At 47.1% G+C, this 18,719-nt stretch overlaps 1 protein-coding gene across 2 annotated transcripts in view; it reads left to right on the top strand.

The window, feature by feature from the left end:
- Positions 1–4,630, top strand: part of GBP2 (guanylate binding protein 2, interferon-inducible) — a 264,757-nt gene extending 260,127 nt beyond the window's left edge. For both annotated transcript variants that reach the window (XR_014842734.1, XR_014842732.1), the window contains one exon: positions 3,723–4,630. The gene's annotated coding sequence lies outside the window, so the exon portion shown is untranslated. The remainder of the gene's footprint in view (positions 1–3,722) is intronic.
- The last annotated feature ends 14,089 nt before the right edge of the window (positions 4,631–18,719 follow it).

The raw sequence follows: 18,719 nt of genomic DNA, 5'->3' as shown, positions 1-18,719 counted from the left end.
ACATACACTTCGCCTAGTACATAGTAGAGGCTTTCCGACTTTTTGTGACTGTTGATTTTAGCAAATATAAAAGCTATTGTCAGCACTGGCACTTCTCAAATGGATTTAACGAGGCAGAGTTCCAAGGGTTGGGAGGAGGAGAAATAAGACTGAAAGAAGGGAGACGGTCTTACCCCTCCCCTGAGAGTCTGGCGTTACGTAGGGCCCCTGAAGGTAAAAATTCTCCGCCAATGGAATACATCTGAGAGGAAACACAATGAAATATTAAAAAACGGAAGTAAGCAGGGTACAGACTATTTTCCTACCGGATTGTGTCCTAAAGTATAGTCCGTTGTTTTAGGTGCATCACAGAACCGTCACCACAATAAAATAATGGTGAATCACAGTCGAGTTTGTAAGGAATCACACATCAGAAGCAGCCCTCTGGCGACAAATATCACTAGTGTCACCGCTCCAGGTGTTCTGCCCAGTCCAGCTGTGATTTCTGAATCTAGGAAGGAATCATTTCTTAAGGAGAATTTAGTTTTAGGCTCTCCTAGAAACTGCTGTAAGAAACCTTAAAAAAAAAAAAAAAAGATGTTCAAATGCCACATAAAGAGATATTCTTGCATGACAAATTTAAACAATGTGAAACCCAAGAGATTAGAAATATGGCTTAATCATGTTACACATTTTGGCTGGCATTGAACAAGCAGATGTTCGAGGAACCTTTAGAAAGTCTTTTGCCTGAATATAATAGATCTAAATGTTTCTCAAATGTCTTTGTTACAGCTCCCACACTATTCATCTGCCAGTGAGGTCTTTGTAATTTTGTCGTTGGAGTTATTAACTTGTCAGATTGCCTTGGTGTTTCTAGGTCTGAACGCAGAACTTCTGTTTTAGGAGATTAGGAGAGTTACTGTTTTGTGATAAAAAAATCACCACTTTCAAATGATTCTGTGATATTCAAATGGCAGAGCATTTGGAGTCACTGGCGCTATTGAGAGAATTGCTTATATGCTAATATGTTTTAAATCAGCAAGGCTAACTCCAATTTGGTGTTCACAGGCATAGATCAGTTTAGTTAGGCACCTAATTTGCCGTTTCAGTAGAATCTGATTCTTACTGAATGGCAATTTCTTTTTCACCTAATCTAAAAAAGCAAAGAGTCTTGGAATGGTCTTTGTGATCTAGTTCACACAACATCCCCAGCGTAAAAAGAAAGACGTTACCTCACCTAACAATGAGTTGGCTCAACCTGTAAGTCCTCTTTCTGTTGTCCTTATTAAGAAATGTCACATTGTCACTTATGGAGAGAGACTGGGTGCACGCACCCTCCATTCGCAAAAACCTGGCTCTTCAGAAGCAGTCGCTGCGGGATGTTATTTCATTGGATGCTCCTGGATCACCTAAAGGTTTAGCCCTTGAGCCACAGCGGGGCTTAGGGGTACTTAACACCCACCCCGCTGCCAATTAATTGGGAGGAAAATATTTGCCATGTTCATGCTTTAGAGAAATAGCTCCGCTCCTTGCTCAACCAAATAATTTACATGCGTTGAGTGGGAACTGGTCCCATGTGCATTTTCCCCAATATTCACAGTCCTTGGAAGATATTAACCAGGAGCGTTCAGGATGGCTGAGCCCTCACAAGGCTGACCTCAGAAGGCTTGCGTCAAAACCGAGAGTCTCCGTGCTAACGAATAGGTACGGGGCAGTTGTGGGTCCTGCCCTGGCACTCCCTCCCATGCCTCTGTTCTGGTTTTGGGGTGTTTTTTGGGGGGTGTTGTTTTGTTTTGTTTGGGGAGGTGCTTACTATTTTCTTTTTTCTTTTTTTTTTCTCCCTTTATCTGTCTTTCATTTCTCATTTCTTTACCTCTTCTCAGACAGTTCTGTGTCAGCCATGGACAGAGGACAGAGGCCTTGGAGTCAGATAAGTTGCATGGCAGGCCGAGCTCTAGAACCAAGCAGAGTGACCTAGAACAGGTCAGGTCCAATCTCTTGACCTGTAGAGATGAAAGCGTCGCATCTAATTTACTGTGCTTTCCAAAGCAGGTACACAAGTGCACAGTTCCACCCACCACGTTATCGGGGTTTCAGTATATCCACCCTCGTAAGGAGACTTGTCATCGACTTTTTAGTTTAATCATCCTTGGGAGTTAGAAGTAGTCGTATCTCCTTGTGATTTTGATTTGCATTTCCCCAATGACTGATGATATATCAAGCATCTTTTCCTCTGGTTATTGTCCGTCAGTATTGCTTTCTTTTGAGAAATGTTGATTCAAACACTTTGCCCATTTTAGAATGGGGCTGTCTCTTTATTGTGGAGTTTGGTTTTTATACGTTCTGAAAATAAATCCCCTCTCAGATATTTGTTTTGTGAATGGTTTATACCATTCTGTGGGTTGTCTTTTCATTTTCTTAACATTAAGATTTTAACTAAGGATTTCCTGTTGTGGCGCAGTGGAAACGAATCGGACTAGGAACCATGAGCTCAGTGGGTTAAGGATCTGGCATTGCCATGAACTGTGCTGTAGTTCACAGTTGGAGTTTGGATCTGGCATTGCTGTGGCTGTGGTGTAGGCTGGCGGCTACAGCTCCAATGCAACCCCTAGCCTGGGAACCTCCATGTGCTGCGGATGCGGCCCCAAAAAGACAAAAGGCAAAAATAAAAATAAAGAAAGATTTTAATTAATACTACCCCTCTTTTTTTTACTCAAAGTGAATGAGAAAGAACACATCTGTACAAATGTATAGACACAAGAGCTCTAGAGGAAGGGAGAAATATGAGGCAAAGAAATGAGACTTGGATTTCAGTGCAAATCATGCCTTCCTTGGCGCCATAATGGCAAATCTGTACTTGCAACACAGCAAAATCTGTCTGCCATGTCTTATTTCTTTAACATCCAGGCCTTCTGAACTAAATCAGAATCTGCCACCAAAAAAAAAAAAAAAAAAAAAAAAAAAAAAAACCAATCAACCATGAATTCCTGCACTATAAATATCTCCAGCAGAGAGCACTAATGTTTTTTGAATATTTCGTCTCCGTAGCTTTAAGCTACTGAAGGATTAGGAAGAGGAAGGACCCTTTCTCACCCTGTGCACCCCTGGGGATGTAAGACACAAGCAGGGACTCCACCTTCACTCACAGTTTGTAGCGCATCCACCATCCCCAGGTACCATGTTAGGGCTTGGAATCCTGAAGAAGAAAAGATGCACTTTTACCCTCAAGGACTTTAGCGTCTAGTGAAGAAGCTTATCTCAAGCTCCCAATAAGCTCTTCTTCCATCAATCAAGGAAAGCATTTGCTAACTAACCACTCACGGTCCCATCTCTAACCACGACGTACATGTATGTAGAGAAATGAGCAGACGGTCATCTTCTGAACGGTAAGTTCAGGGCCTTAGAGATAATCTGGGCAAAGCCCCTCCTTTTACACATGGACATTCTGCACCGTAAGTCACACCTAAGATCATAGGGCTCGGATGAACACAAGTACTTCCTATGTGCCTGGAACTGCTCGAACAATATCATCATTTTTCTGCATCACTCCTCATTTTTCACATAGGAAACTAAGGCACAGAGAAAGTAACAATAAAAAATCAAACAGCTCACAAGGGCAAAACCACGATTTGAATCCAAACAGTCTTGCTTCCGAATCCGTGCTTTTACGCCATGCTATACTTAAGCAGCTATTTCGAAAGGATTTTTCTGACCCATGTCTTTCCCCTGTCTTGTTATTTTAGACTAACCAGACAGTTCCCAATCCTCGGGTCAAAATTTATCAAAGAAATTTCAAGATATTATGACACTTCAGCGGCACAAGGCACTCACGTTGGGAAAAGCGGCCTGACCCAATGTGGATGAACCTGTTACCCGAAGGAGGAGATGCAGGCATACACAACCACGAGAACCGTCACGAGCCATCTTGTACTAAGCAGGTTCTTTAGATAAGTGCGACACATGTGGCCACCTGGGTATCCCTCCCTTGTCTCGAATCTCTCCCACGTACTCCTTCCCACTTCCCCATCCTGGTCTTTGAAATGTGTTGATCCTTCAATCAAGTAGGAACGTGTCAAACTGTAAGAGCTAAAGGGACGGACGCAGAGGTGAAACCCCCAAATGATCCTGGGATATACAGACGAGGGACGCCTCAGGCTTCATCGCCTTTCACGCATTCACTTCTCACCCAGCAAATGCTGGTTCTGTGCCTCCTGTGTTCCAAACACTGCCCCGGTTTCCGGGGGATGCACCTGTCTGTGTGAGGAGGGTGACCTTGTCCTCCTGAAGTCCACGGTCGCACAGAATTCCTCCAGAGGATGTTAGGATCTGGAATTAAGCAGCTGTCAACTTTCAACCTACTGGGCCTCTGAAGGATGGATGAGCTGCCGGAGGATTAGCAGAGTGACTCGGCCAGGCTGGGGACTGCTAATAGGTGACACCTGTCTTAGGCATACAGGTGATAGAGGTAGAGCATGTTGTTTAGAAATGCCGACAATACATTATGTGAGTAATTTTTGTGAACTGCAAAACAATGCATAAATAGAAATTATTTGCCTTGTGATTATAATTTGTCAGAATGCACAGATCCTTTGTCTCCTTGAAGACCCTAAGAATAAAATATTACATCTGCTATTGAAATGGTAACTAAAAATAAGTAAATCCAGCAACTTTATTTGACAATCGAGCTCACTCAAAGAAGACAAAAATGTAAAATTTCCACCCACCATATGTCCGTTTTACCCTTTCGTATGCTCTCCTCTCATCTTTACTCATAATCGAGCTATCTCTAACTCCCCCACCTACACAGAGGCCTTTGTCAGCCACCAAAAGCTGTGCTGCTCACTAGCAAACACCGGCTTCCTTGAGGCCCTAAATTCATTCATTTACCCATCAGGGCTGAATTTCTCTGGGACGTCTTCCCCACTTCAAGCCACTCTTCCCCCTCACCGTGTAAGACCTGACCACCTTTGCCCTTCAATTTTGTAATGAGAGAAAGTGCACCTGGTTTATTGTCGTACTGTCCTCTTCATAAGGTAATCGGTTCTATTCAGCTCTGACACAGCGTATTTGAGTCGTAGGCTCTGAACCATGTCAATGTCCTCTACCAGGAGCTGCTACTTGGCTCCGCATTTGCTCACAGTTTCAGCTACATATCTGTCTCTATATTTTTCAAGTTTTAAAGACTTTAAGCTTCCTGAGGGCACATGTGTTCCCATTCCTATATGCTCCCAAACCAATGATCTGGTGGAGAACCTGACTTGGAGGTAACCAAGTCTGCAGAGATGAGTTAGCAGGAGAATAAGCAGATAACTTAAAGGCATGTCTGCATTTGGGCACACAGGTTGCAGGAGACAAAGCCAGAGAGGATGGTGTGGCAGGTGCACACTGGGGTCTGGTCAGTTAGTGGGCACACAGGTTGCAGGAGACAAAGCCAGAGAGGATGGTGTGGCAGGTGCACACTGGGGTCTGGTCAGTTAGTGCTCACTGATGTATCATGTCCAGCTTAACATTCCCTGGAGGATTCTGGGAGACTATAGACACCAGGACGGCAAAGGTCATGTCCATGACATGGACCAGGGCATCCCCAGAAACCGGTAGAGGGTTTGGCTCATAGTAAGCACAGAATGACTATGTGTTGGATGATAAATGATTGAGTAAAATGAAATGAAGTCTGAGATATCTGAAACATGAGTCACACCTAGCTTCTTTTCTTATGTAGTCCAGGATTGATACATTAAACACATTGGAAATGAGAAACGCCTGCCTACACTGTTAGTGGCTCGCCCTAGGTCTCACAGCCAGAAGAGCCACCCGCGGGACTCAAGACATCAAGTCCCATGGTCTTTCTGGCATCTATCTTTTTCCTCTCCAGCTCTAAAATGTTCTAAATATTGTTCTTTTACGGTGTATTTTTGATTTTTAAAAATTATTAATAAACCACAAATATAGAGAGATATAGATTAGCTATAGATACATATATATAGAATCAGTTTAGAGAAGAATTGAAGTCCACTAGCCAATGGACATTCTGATTAACAGAGGGCCTTCTGTTAGGCCAAGAAACACACACACACACACACACACACACACACACACAAATACATATACACAGAGTTGCTGAGAAAAAAAGGCAGGTGGAGCAGTGGAATAAAGTTAGGGCTGGTGTTAGACCTGGGTTACTGCAAACCGACGAAATGGCAGGGTTTACGCTGTGAGGAACCTGAGACACCAGCTGCTGAAACCTTTTGCCCAATTATCAACACGGTTCAGGGAACAGAGATCGAACCCTCACAGGGACCTAGGAAACACCGTCTCAGACAGTAGCAGAGCTCAGCAGGGCTCTTTTAAAGGCCGCTTTGCAGGAGCGGAGGGCCACCAGCTCTGCTTTAATTCTAAGCTTCCAGTCTGGCTTCACTTGCAAGTATTTTCTTAGAAGTCTCCTTTTTCTGGATGGGAAAGGGACAAGAGTCAATAATTGGCTGGCTACTGTGTGGTGGATTCCAATATGTGACCCAGATGACAGTATGTATTTTTTAAATGGGATGCAAGGGAAACTTTCAAAGAAATATTTGGATATCTTCCCAGAAGACAGACCAACTGGGGATGCCGTGCCTCCTGCTGCAGGAATTTGTGTTTGTCTGTGGACTAGAGGCTGGAAGGTCACCTTCCTAGCACCTGTCTCATAAAGAAGGGGCAACATACGGTTAAGGCAGAGAGGGCAACTAGCACAGGAGGTGGTGGGAACACAGAGTAACTAAGCAGGAGTATTTCGTGCCAGGACCACGATAAAGGATCAACGCATGCAGAAAAGCCAAGCCAACCCTGCCAAATTCCGTGTTCTAGTCGCGCTACCTTTTTCCAAAAACATGTGCAATGTCCTGCTCATCCTGGAACACTTACCACTGAGCTTATTCTCAGGGGTCAATCTCAGAATTTTCCCGGGGCCCAAGGAAAGCTAAACCTCTGCAACCATATGATTGAAAAGGTCTGGAATACATGGCGAAGTGTTTGGCCAAATTAAATAAAGATTCCTTATCAGTAGCAATATGCTCAGTCATACAGGGGGACTCTGGCCAACTTGCTGAGAATGTGAAACCACGAATATGCCACCATCTAGCTCTTGTTCTTTTCTTCTAAGCTGACATCTTGGAAGAATGAACAAACTTGAACCCTGATGCTGAGACAATATTTAAAAGTAATTTTAAAATTTAGAACCTTTAAAGCTAGCTGAATTTGGGGTTCCCACTGTGGCACAATGGGCTAAGAATCTGACTGCAGTGGCTTGGGTCATTGCAGAGGAGCAGATTTGATCCCTGGCAGGGCACAGTTGCCTAGGTAATGCGGCATTGCTGCAGCTGTGGTGTAAGTCAAAGCTGTGGCTTGGATTTAATCCCTGGCCCAGGAATTCCCCTATGCTGAGGGTGTGGCCAAAAAAGCAAAAAACAAAAAAACACAAGAGCCACCCAAACTTCCTCAAACCTATGTTCCCACGATTCTCCTTCAACCCTGCATGGCCCACCAAGCTCACCTCCCCTTGAAGATGCTATTTGCTATCTGGATAAACCTTCTCCACTAAAGTACTTTTTTTTTTTTTCTTTAAAGTGCATATCTTTGGGATGAGGAATTATTATTATTCTATTTATGTTGGTATTCTCCCTCCCTTCTGTCAGATCTCCAGTGCTTTCTTTTATACATTGTGACATTCAGTGTTTTAATTAACTTAAGAAAACAGAGGCTTTTTCATTATCAGAAATAATTTTAGAATACTGAATTGGAAAAGAGCTGTTAATACTAGATAATATAGCCTTCCATTCATCATAAAAATTCTCAGGACAGAGAAAACTGAACTCGAATCAAGGCAGCCACATGGAGCATAGTTTAAAGATGATGTCACTCAAAGTTTTTTGTTTTTGTTTTCTTTTTTTTGAGAGAATCAGCCCAGAAGCAACCTGCCAACCTCAGGAATTAATTAGTTATTAGTTGATTATTTCAGGTGGGTCATGCAATTCAACCACCAGATGATAAAATTGTAGTGATGCTTTCATTTCTGTTAGTTGTGGCTTTGCTTGTGTCACTGGCCACATCTGCTGTTCATAGTCATCTTCCATGTCATATGAATGTGAAGACCCGGCCACTGTCAGTTCTCCCACTCAATAGGAGGTTACAGTAACAAAGCATTTCTACTTCTGCTTCTTAGAGAGGTTCTCAGCTTCCCGAAAAGAGACTGACGGAACCATGAGGGTGGATTGATTATTCTAAGACAATATTTGGGACAGATAAGGTAAAGGTATAGGATTTAGTCTTTCTAGATTTTGCTTCCCTTTCAATACTTAAAGTTCCCTTTTCTGGAGTTCCCGTCGTGGCACAGTGGTTAACAAATCTGACTAGGAACCATGAGGTGGCGGGTTCGATCCCTGGCCTTGCTCAGTGGGTTAAGGATCCAGCATTGCCATGAGCTGTGGTGTAGGTTGCAGACGCGGCTCGGATCCCACGTTGCTGTGGCTCTGGTGTAGGCTGGTGGCTACAGCTCCAATTAGACCCCTAGCCTGGGAACCTCCATGTGCCCTGGGAAGCGGCCCTAGAAAAGGCAAAAAGAGAAAATAATAATAATAATAAAAAGTTTCCTGTTCTTCGTAAGACTTTATCCACTGTGACCACCTCATGTATTTCAGTCTTGCCCATGAGTCTACCATATACTGTTGGGCACATAATACATATTTAATATCTGCGATGGGACTTTTTTCCTTTTTTAAATTTTATTGAAGTGTAGTTGATTGACAATGTTGTGCTTGTGTCTGCTGTGCAGCAATGTGACTCAGTGATCCATGAACACGCATCCATTCTTTTTCAGGTTCTTTTCCCATATGGGTTTATCACAGAATATCAAGTAGAGTTCCCTGTGCTATTCAGCGGGTCCCTGTTGACCACCCACTCCATATACAACGGTGGGCATGTGCCAATCCCAAACACCCAGTCCTCCCCCCAACCCCTTCTCCCTTTTGGTAACCACAAGCTTGTGTTCAAAGTCTGTGAGTCTGTGTCTTTTAAGTACTAGCTCAGACTTCAACAAATTTGGCTGTGGAAATAGTGACAGAGTCTTTTAGAATTTTCTTTGATCGGAATAATTGAGCTATTTTCTTTGATGAAAACAAATGAGAGTCCCTTGCAGAATTTCAGACACTCCTCGAAGGACTGAGCATTTTTTCTCAATTACAATGTAGTAGAAAAACTGGGCGCAGGCATACAAAGCCAAACAGTATTTGTATTTCTCATTATAAGGCCTACCCTGCGGTGTCAATCATTTCCAGTTACTAAATACCCTCTTTTCTTTATGGGTCCGAATCATGGGCATAGTATTCAAGTTCTTTAAGAGCAGCATTTGAGGCCCTTCATGTCTGTCCTGTGATGTAGGCAGGTGCTTCTATGAAGGGGAACAAAAGGAAGAAGAAACAACAGAAACATCCATTTGCTGCCACGGAGGAGAATTCCCAGAAGCAATACCGCCAATTCAGAAGCCTACTTTTGGGAGTTCCCACTGTGGCTCAGCAGAAACAAATCCGACTAGTATCCATGAAGATGAGGGTTCGAGCTTTCGCCCTGCTCAGTGGGTTGAGGATCTCATGTTGCTGTGACTACAGCACAGGCTGGCAGCTGCAGCTCCGATTCAATCCCTAGCCTAGGAAGGAACTTCCATATGCCGAGGGTGCGGCCCTAAAAAAAACAAAAACAAAAACAAAACAAACCCAGAAACCTATTTCTCCAGGGTCACCACGGAGCGTAATTTGGTTAATGAGAATTGAATAAACCCATTTATGAGCCGTGCGTCTGAGTGAAGTGGGAGCTAACACGGTGTTAATGAACTTGAGCATCTAATTTCCTGCTAATGGTGACTTGCGTCACCAAGCCTGGAGTCACTTCTCTATTCCTCCCCTCGGTGGAACTGGAGTCTTAACAGATCATGGAGTTTAACAGCTCTTATTTCGTAGTTGAAGAGGTGACCCCCATGGAGGTGACCCCCAAGTCACACAGGTGATGCTCTCGCTGTGATAGAAAAATGGGTTCTCTTCCTGGGTTTGGAAGAGAACATTCCTTTCCAGACAAAGACACTTATGGAAAATTAGACATTTAAAATGTTTAATGTCATGACTTTACAATCAAGCAGTATTTCTTATGGCACCCACCTCCCCCCCCCCCCCCCGTTTCATATTCAATTCTATATACTTTTTGTCTTCCTCTCCAGGTTATAAGCAGTTTGAGGACCAAACCTAAATCTAAATAGCTCAATGGATCTGTTCATACACAGGGTCTCACACTCATATGCTCAATTAAAAACTCTATCAATGGAGTTCCCAACGTGGCTCAGCAGTTAACAAACCTGACTATCATCCACGTGGACATGGGTTTGATCCCTGGCCTTGCTCAGTGGGTTAAGGATCCAGCGTTGCCATGAGCTGTGGTGGAGGTCGCAGACGGGGCTTGGATCCTGTGTGGCTGTGGCTGTGGTGTAGGCTGGCAGGTGCAGCTCCAATTGGACCCCAAGCCTGGGAACCTCCATATGCAGAGGGTGCGGCTCTAAAAAGGCAAACAACAATGACAACAACAAAAACAGCTCTATCAGTGGAAGGAATGGAATGTTCGGTCAGCCTTTCTTCCGAGACTCAGGAAGAAGACAGCTGCCAACCCAGAATGGTGTGGAGGAGAGAACAGACTGCTGTCTCAGAGAAGTGTCACAAAGGCAGCCCTCCGAGTCCCTTTCAAGGGAGTTCAAACTGTAGTCTGGAACAGTCTTTGTCAGACACAACTTGGTCTCAAACAACTCAGTCGTGCCATTTTCTTTACTCCCATTTATACAAACTGACCCGAAAGGCTCCAAATGCTGAGTCTTTTATAGTCTTTATTTTATTCCTTTGGGAGGTTCCTGTACAAACTTTTTTTTTTAATGCGAATATGATTGCCATAGCAATCCAGAGATATAAATGTTGCCTAATTGAATCACTGTGTTGAATTAGCCGGCAGAAAGACTGAGTGAAATCTGGGGCGGTACCAGCTACAATGGAAAAAAAAAAAATCATTATACACACACACACAAAATACATACCAAAAAAAAAAAAAAATCTGGGGCGTGGAGGGGCGGGTGAATGTGGATGATAAAAATTTTAAGTCCCTCGAATTTCTGGGTTTGGATTAAATGTTTGTTTGTTCTGCAAGGCACATGGTAACTTTTCAGACCAAGGCCACTTAAAAGGGAAACCAGCGGGGCAGTCAGTGGATGGGGAGACAGGCATCCTCGCTTATGCGTAAAGCCAGAGCCCCTCTACCTCGCTGTTCCCCGCATCCCAAGGATAATGACCCAGGAGAGACGGATGCCCCGGGAGGCCCAGAAGCCTCACGTAAGCCGCTTAGGTCGGTACAACCGCCCGCTGCTACACATGGGCTCGGCCCTGCAGCCTTTCCAAGCAGGCTGTGGAGGGGAAGGTACAGGGATTTCTGAGCCTCAGCGGGAGGTGCTGCGGGCTCCACCCGCGCCTTCCCTTCGGGTTCAAAACACGTTTTGTAAATAACAAGTTACTCGGTGAGCACGTGACGAGGCAGTGGTCCGCCCGCAAACCCTGCACTTCCCAAGTCCCTGGCGCGGGCATCTGGACAGCCCCAAGCTGCTCTGCCGCCCCCGGGGACAGGCCCCGGTGCTCCGGGCCCCGGGAGGAGCGGTGCGGGGCAGCCTGCACGCCGGGGGCCGTGCGGCGCGGGCAGGGCGGCCCCAGGGCGCGCTCCCGGGCGGCGGCGGCGCCTCGTCTCCATCGGCGCCGAGGGGCGAGGCCCCGGGCCCCGCGTCCCGAGGCCGGGCGAACGACCGGGCCGAGGCTGCTGCCAGTCCACCCGCGGGAGCAGCGGCCGAGGCAGCCGCTCCGCCCCCGCCGCCGCCGCCGCCGCCGCCGCCGCCGCCGCCGGCGGCCCCGCCCCGGCCCCTCCCCCTTCCCCCGCGAACTTAGTCAGCGGTTCGCGCCGCGGCGCCCCGATTGGCCGGCGGAACGCGCCGCGTCACAATGGAGCCGGTCGGAGGCGGCGAGCCGGGCAGCGCCGGGGCTTCCCGCTGAGCCCGCAGCCCAGGCGGCGAGGAAGTGCGGCGCGGGGCCGCCGCCGGCCCGCCCGGAGCGGCGCGGGGCGAGCGCGGGGAGCGCCCGGGCCGGAGCGCGCAGGTAGGTCGGGCCGGGACGTCCCCGGTCGCGAAGGAGGCGCCGAGGGGAGCCGGGAGGTGGAGGCGGAGGACCGGGTGAGCGGACGCAGCAGGTGGAGTTGGCCGAGCAGGTGCGGTTACCTGTGCCCGCCTCCCCTGCGAGCCGGGCCTAGCGGACAGGTGGCCGAGCCAGAGAGACGAGGCGGTGCTTCGCCGCCCCCTGGTCCCCGGCGGAGAGGGAGTGAGCCCCCTGAGGGCACCTCTCCTGGATGCGGGGTCATCCGGGCGGGCGGAGGGGGCGGCCGCGACCGGGCGGTCCTCGCTTTCCCCAGGAGCCTCGGAGCCGCACCTGCGTGTGCGTCCCCCCGGCGATGCGGGACCCGGGCTGGAGGCTCGTCCGCCCCCCCGCCCCGGGGGGGGAGCAGACCCCTGCGCTCAGCTCCCTGGTTGGCTCCTTTCCTCCTGCCGCTGTTTGTGAGCACTTACTCCTCTTGGGACCCCTGCAGTGGTTCGCCTGCAGTTTGATGGTGGGGTTGGCGTGTTTGAGGGAGAGGAGAGCATCTTGCGGTTCGCAGAGAGAAGCTAAGAGTTGCCCCGTCCTGGGCTGCAGCTGAGCAGGTGCTGAGCTGAGAGGGTAGAAGGGAGGAGGCTCCGTGTTGGCTCATCACCCCGGTGACTTCCCAAAGTCCATAGGTTGCTTTTGGTCAGATGACCTTTGTGGAAGCCTTCTTTGCGGTCAGAAGGACTCCCTCTCAGCAGCTCCCTCCCCACCTTCCAAGAAGAGGACAAATCTAAATTTAAAAACAAAAACCTACCCGTGTGAACTTCCTTGAACAAGTTCGCCTTGCCAAAAACTTTTATTAAAAGTCTGTAAAAAGATAGGTATGACATTTTTTAAATTGAAGCTATGTAGCCAACTTAAAATAGGCCGTGTCCACTGCTTTCTAAGAGGAAATGAAATGGCGTGTGTCTATCAGACGAAGTCTCCTAAGCCCAAGTATTAGGCTGCAGTACCCAGAAGCAGCCAAGCTGCGGAATAATTATTTAACAATTCCAGTACCTTCCCTCTGTTCAGGCTCTGCCTCCTGAGAACCCCAAATGCTCTTGGAATTGTGAGGGCCAAAGTGACTTCCTTTGGCCCCTGGCTTCCCTAGGGGACAGCTTCACCCCTGAAGGAATATAAAATGACAGCCAGTCGCACAACAAACTGAGCCTGTGTGATTTAAAAATATAGGCCCTGGAGTTCCCTTGTGGCTCAGTGGGTTAAGGAGACGGCATTGTCAGTGCGGCAGCTCCTGTTGCTGCTGTGGCGTGGGTTCGATCCCTGGCCCGGGAACATCCACATGCTGCAGGTGCTACTAAAAAAGAAAAAAAAAAAGAAAAAGAATATAAGCCCTAACATGACTGATATTACTCAGTTCAACTAGTGAAGGGGTCAGAGTTGTCACTGAGTGTACAACTGAGTCATGGCACTTGGATCTGCTATCCACCTACTACATGTTAGAATTAAATTTACTACTCTTGGAAATTTGTTCTGTTTTTCTCTAATGGGAAAGGTGTTCCAACATGTCCCACCTAACATGAATCTTCTCACAATGGGAGAGACTTCATTTGATTAATTGTTAGGACTTGCTTTTTTAAAGCGAGTTCCCTTGGTGGCCTAGCCAGTTACAAACCTGAGAGTATCCCTGAGGATGCAGGTTCCATCCCTGGCCTCCCTCAGTGGGTTAAGGATCCAGCGTTGCCGTGGGCTGTGGTGTAGGTCGCAGGCCTGGCTTGGATGCTGCATGGCTGTGGCGGAGGCCTGCAGCTGTAGCTCCAATTCGACCCGTAGCCTGGGAACTTCAGATGCCACAGGTGCGGCCCTAAAAAGCGAAAATAAGATAAACGTGTGCTTGTTTAAGACTATTCCCCTCCCCCATTGCTGTCTCATTCTCCGGATCCTCCTAATGAAGGCATCAACATTCACGAACATGAAAGGGACCCGAATCAGTGTCACTGGAAAAGGATACCAGGTCCTCCAAGGTTTCTTTAAATAGAGGGGTTTTTTTTTTCCTTAAGTTTTATTGCAGTAGAGTTGCTTTAGCACGGTGTGCTGATTTCTGCTGGACCACAGAGTGATCCAGTTATCCATGTACACACAGTGCAGATTCTTTTCCCGCATAGAGCATCCCAGAATCCTGGGTGGAGTTCCCTGTGCTAGACGGCAGGTCCCCGTTGGCCGGTCATTCCTTATACCTCGGTGTGCATACACCAGTCCCGAACCTCCAGGCCATCCCTCCCGCCCCCACCTGTTCCCTTTGGTAGAGCAGTTTCAGGTTCACAGAAAAATGGAGAGTAAGTGCACTGAGTTCCCCTCTAGCTGCCGCCCTCATGCACAGCCTTCCCCATTCTCAGCATCCCCGGCCAAAGTGGTACATTTGATACAATCCGTGAACCTACAGTGAGACATCATTATCACCTAAAGACTGTAGATAGATTGCCCTTCACGCTTGGTGTGGTACATGCCATGGGTTTGGCCACTGTATCACAACATGTATCCACCATTGTAATATCAGGGTGCAATACTGTATCACATTGTCACTGCCTTAAAAATCCTCTGTGCTCCACCTGTTGGCCTTCCTACTTCCCTAGCCCCGGGCAACCACTGCTGCTTTGACTGTCTCCATAGTTTTGCCTTTTCTAAAATATCATATAGTTGGAGTCAAACAGTCTGTAGCCTTTTCGGATTGGCTTCCTGCACTTAGTATTATGCATTTGCGTTTCCTCTGTGTCTTTTCATGACTTGATAGCTTATTTTCTTTTTTTTTTTGGTTTTTTGTCTTTTCTTGGGCCGCTCCCATGGCATATGGAGGTTCCCAGGCTAGGGGTCTAATCAGAGCTGTAGCCGCCAGCCTACGCCAGAGCCACAGCAACGCAGGATCCGAGCTGCCTCTGCAACCTACACCACAGCTCACGGCAATGCCGGATCCTTAAGCCACTGAGCAAGGGCAGGGACCGAACCCGCAACCTCATGGTTCCTAGTCGGATTTGTTAACCACTGCGCCACGACGGGAACTCCGATAGCTTATTTTCTGAATGACATTCCCTGATCCCTCCAAGTTTTTTTAGACTGTGGGTATTTTCCTGCAGTGCCTTGAAATTGGTGATTTTTGTTTTGTTTCCTAGAGTTGACGGGTGGAAATATCTTAGTATGTAGAAGATTATTGTTTGAGGCAGAATTTTTATTTATAAACAAGTTTTTATAATTTTAAAATCCTTTTTGATGGTATCTGAGTAATTAATGTTTCCTTTTTTGTTTTTTTTACTGCCCATAAAAAAAAAAATAGCCTATCTGATCTAATCTCTGATGTTCATTGAGTATCTCTCATGTTGACTTCCCCAATTTTATTTTTGTTTCTTTTCTCCAGCACCCTTCTAGGACACACCGGTATTAGCAGAAACAAACGTGCGCCGAGTCTGTCATGTTTCTCCAGCCTCGGTGGCATGGTTTTCATTGCTTCTTTACAGCGTGGCCCTCGCTGCTTTCATGACTCAGGGTGTGCAGGTGCTCTGCAAACAGTTCAGAGCCATGACCACTCGAAAGGAATCTGGGAGGCCCAGTTAGCAGGTAGAATTTCTTTAACTAATTGTAGAATGCATTCTAATTTGTCATGTCAGTTTTCATATTGCTGCCTTTCATTTTATCACTATTGCTCCCTGGCATTTTATGCCCCATCTCTATTTCCTGAATGTCCTGCATACTTTTATTATACTTTTTTTTTTTTTTTTCTGGTACTTAAAATGTCTTTGGCAGCCATACCTTATTTTTCCTTTTTCTGGCTCATTAAGACTGAGCTTAAGTAAAATTAGGGCCCAACTCCAGTCACCGAATCTGCTGAGTTCTTATCAGTGCAGTTCATTTAGAAATCAAACAAAGGGTAATAACAAACGCCCTGTTCTATGACTTCCTCTCATTTAGGACTCTGCTCAATTGCAACCCAATTTAAATTCACTTCTTCGATGCTGCTAGGAACTCGAGTGAAGGAAATGCATACAAATTAGTTGTCAGAACTTCGACCTTGACCTTTCCTTTGGCCTTTGTGGTCCTTATGCTGCCTTTGATATGGGTCACGTGACTCTGCACGTCCCATTCCAGACTGTGTATCTTTGAACTTCATCTCCGGCCTCTTCGGTTTCAGGGTTCCTTGTAACTCTGCCTTGTCGGTCCTGTCCTGCAGTGTGTTTCTGCAGCGCTCAGTCCCCGGTCTGCAGCTTCTTCCAGAGACATTACCAGCTGTTCAGTTTCTCTTCTCCTCTTTCCAGCTCCATGCAGGTAACTGAGCTCTTCCTCTGTCCCCCGCCGATGGAGACTAAGTTCTTGACCCTTGAGCAGAGTAGCATGTGTCCTTTGATTGTCTCTCGGGCATGCAAATTTGAGAGCGTATTCGAACCTGGGTTCCGTTCTTCTGTCAAATTCTTTTCAGTACTTTTACACTCCAACCCCTGCCCCTTATCTCCCGTAAACCATCTGCAGGAGTTCTTCAGGCTTCGCTTTAAGAGCACGGACTTGGAAGACTGATGGACCTGGGTTTGAACCCTACACTGTCACCTTGGATGCGTTGCTAGATAAGCTGTCATTAGCTGCCAGTTACAGAGACCACAAGGGACAGTAGCTTAAGGAAAGTCATGGTGGTTTCACTTTCACATTAAAAAAAAGTTTAGAGAGAGAGACTCCAGAGCTGGTATTGCTGTTTCACAAATCTCCTGAGACCTGGGCTGCTTCCCCCGTTTAGATCTAGCAGGCATCACATGGGGCCTTCAACGTCATGGTCCTCGTGGAGCTTCCGCTGTCACATCCAGGCACCAAGTGTAGGAGGGAGGAAAGAAGGAAAGAAAACGGGAAACGCTCGAGCCCATGGTCTCTAAGGAAGTTTCCTGGGGGTTGTCACACCCTTGCTGTACCATCTCATTGACCGGAACTCAGGACATGAGCTCCCCTGGCCGGGAGAGACACGGGAATGCTGTCCTCATTCTGGATGACCTTGGGCCCAGCTCACACGTGGAGGGATCTTGGAGTTCCCGTCGTGGCTCAGAAGAAACAAATCTGGCTAGTATCCATGAGGACGTGGCTTCGATCTCTGGCCTCGCTCTGGGTTAAGGATCCGGCGTTGCCGTGAGCTGTGGTGTCGGTCGCAGACGTGACTCGGATCCCGTGTTGCTCTGGCTCTGGTGTACGCTGGCAGCTATGGCTCCAATTCGACCCCTAGCCTGGGAACCTCCATATGTCGCAGGGGTGCCCCCCCCAAAAAAAAGGCCATGGAGGGCTCACATCCTTTGGAAGGAAGAGGGGAGGGAGCGTTGGTGCGGCTATGCCTCTTTTTTGTTCTAGTTACCCATCTTACAGGGTCCATAGGATGCAAAGAAATACTGACACGAAAGCATCTAATACAGTGTCCAGCGTAGAACAAGCTCTCAGTAAATGTTAGTTCATAGGCGTCTAAATCCTGTTTTAAACACCTGCCCAAATGGTGGCCCTAGACTGCAGTCCTGTACCGCCTCATGGGCGGGAGTGACATTATGACTCGATGTCAGCAGTGATTTCTTAGCCAAAAGTGCAGCTTAGGTTTAAACAGCTCTTGGAATCACGAAAATCCAGATGTGCGTTCTGGCTCCGGCACTTCCTCGAGGTGTGACCTCAGCCTCTCGCGTCCTCAGTGTCCCCATCTGTAAGCGGGGCCTCAGATTCAGATGTGAGGCTTAAAGGAAAAGAAGGTTGCATAGAGAGTGCCTGACAGACCAGGCTGGGCCTATGCTGAGGGATGCTTGTTGAAAATGAGCTCTCATTCCATTTTTTTAAAAAACGTGTTAGAATTAGTCATCTCCAGACACATCCAAATGAGTGTTATTAAATTTTTAGTCACACTTTTTGAGCTAAAAATCAGCTCCAAATCAGCTTAAACCCAAATAAATAGCAGCAAAGTCTTTTCATACGCATATATATTCTTTAAAATAAAAAGTAGAATAGCTCCTGTAACCTGCTTCAGCCTCGACGTAAGTGAATGATTTCTGTCAGATCCACTCTTTGGAAGAGGAACGTTCCACCAAGGAGTATATTCCACAGTGTTTTTTTCAGCAGCTGTTTGTTAAGCACCTACCGTGTGCCAGACCCTACGCTAGGATCTAGGGACACAGTGAGATAGCAAAACTGCACACGTCCTCTGTGATAGCAGGTGACTGGGGGAGGCAGGGCATCCATCACTGGAAGTGAGTGAAACGTTGCCACTCCCCAGCTTGTTACCAAAGAGCCGTACAGGTGCCATCAAAGTATGTGCCAGCATCTTGTGGTCGGAGGTGGAATGGTGACTTTAGAAAGAAAAAGTTGGCCGGTGAGCTGAAGTAAAGGGATGCAGTGGTTTGAAATGAGCTCACACAGGAGATGAGCCTGCCCCAGGCACAGGTCAGAATGAGCCACAGGGTTCCAGCACCTTCCAAAGGAGGCATTCTTTACAATAAGTGTACGTAATATATAACTTCTCAGTGCGATGCTCTGAAAGGAGCCACATCATTTGGGAATAATTTAATT

The sequence above is a fragment of the Sus scrofa genome, chromosome 4 (genome assembly GCF_054392235.1).
Source record: "Sus scrofa isolate SSC_HxYL_T2T_F1_AM1 chromosome 4, Sscrofa_HxYL_maternal_Yorkshire_Landrace_v2.0, whole genome shotgun sequence".
Classification (NCBI taxonomy): domain Eukaryota; kingdom Metazoa; phylum Chordata; class Mammalia; order Artiodactyla; family Suidae; genus Sus; species Sus scrofa.
This window is presented reverse-complemented; position numbering and strand designations above follow the sequence as displayed.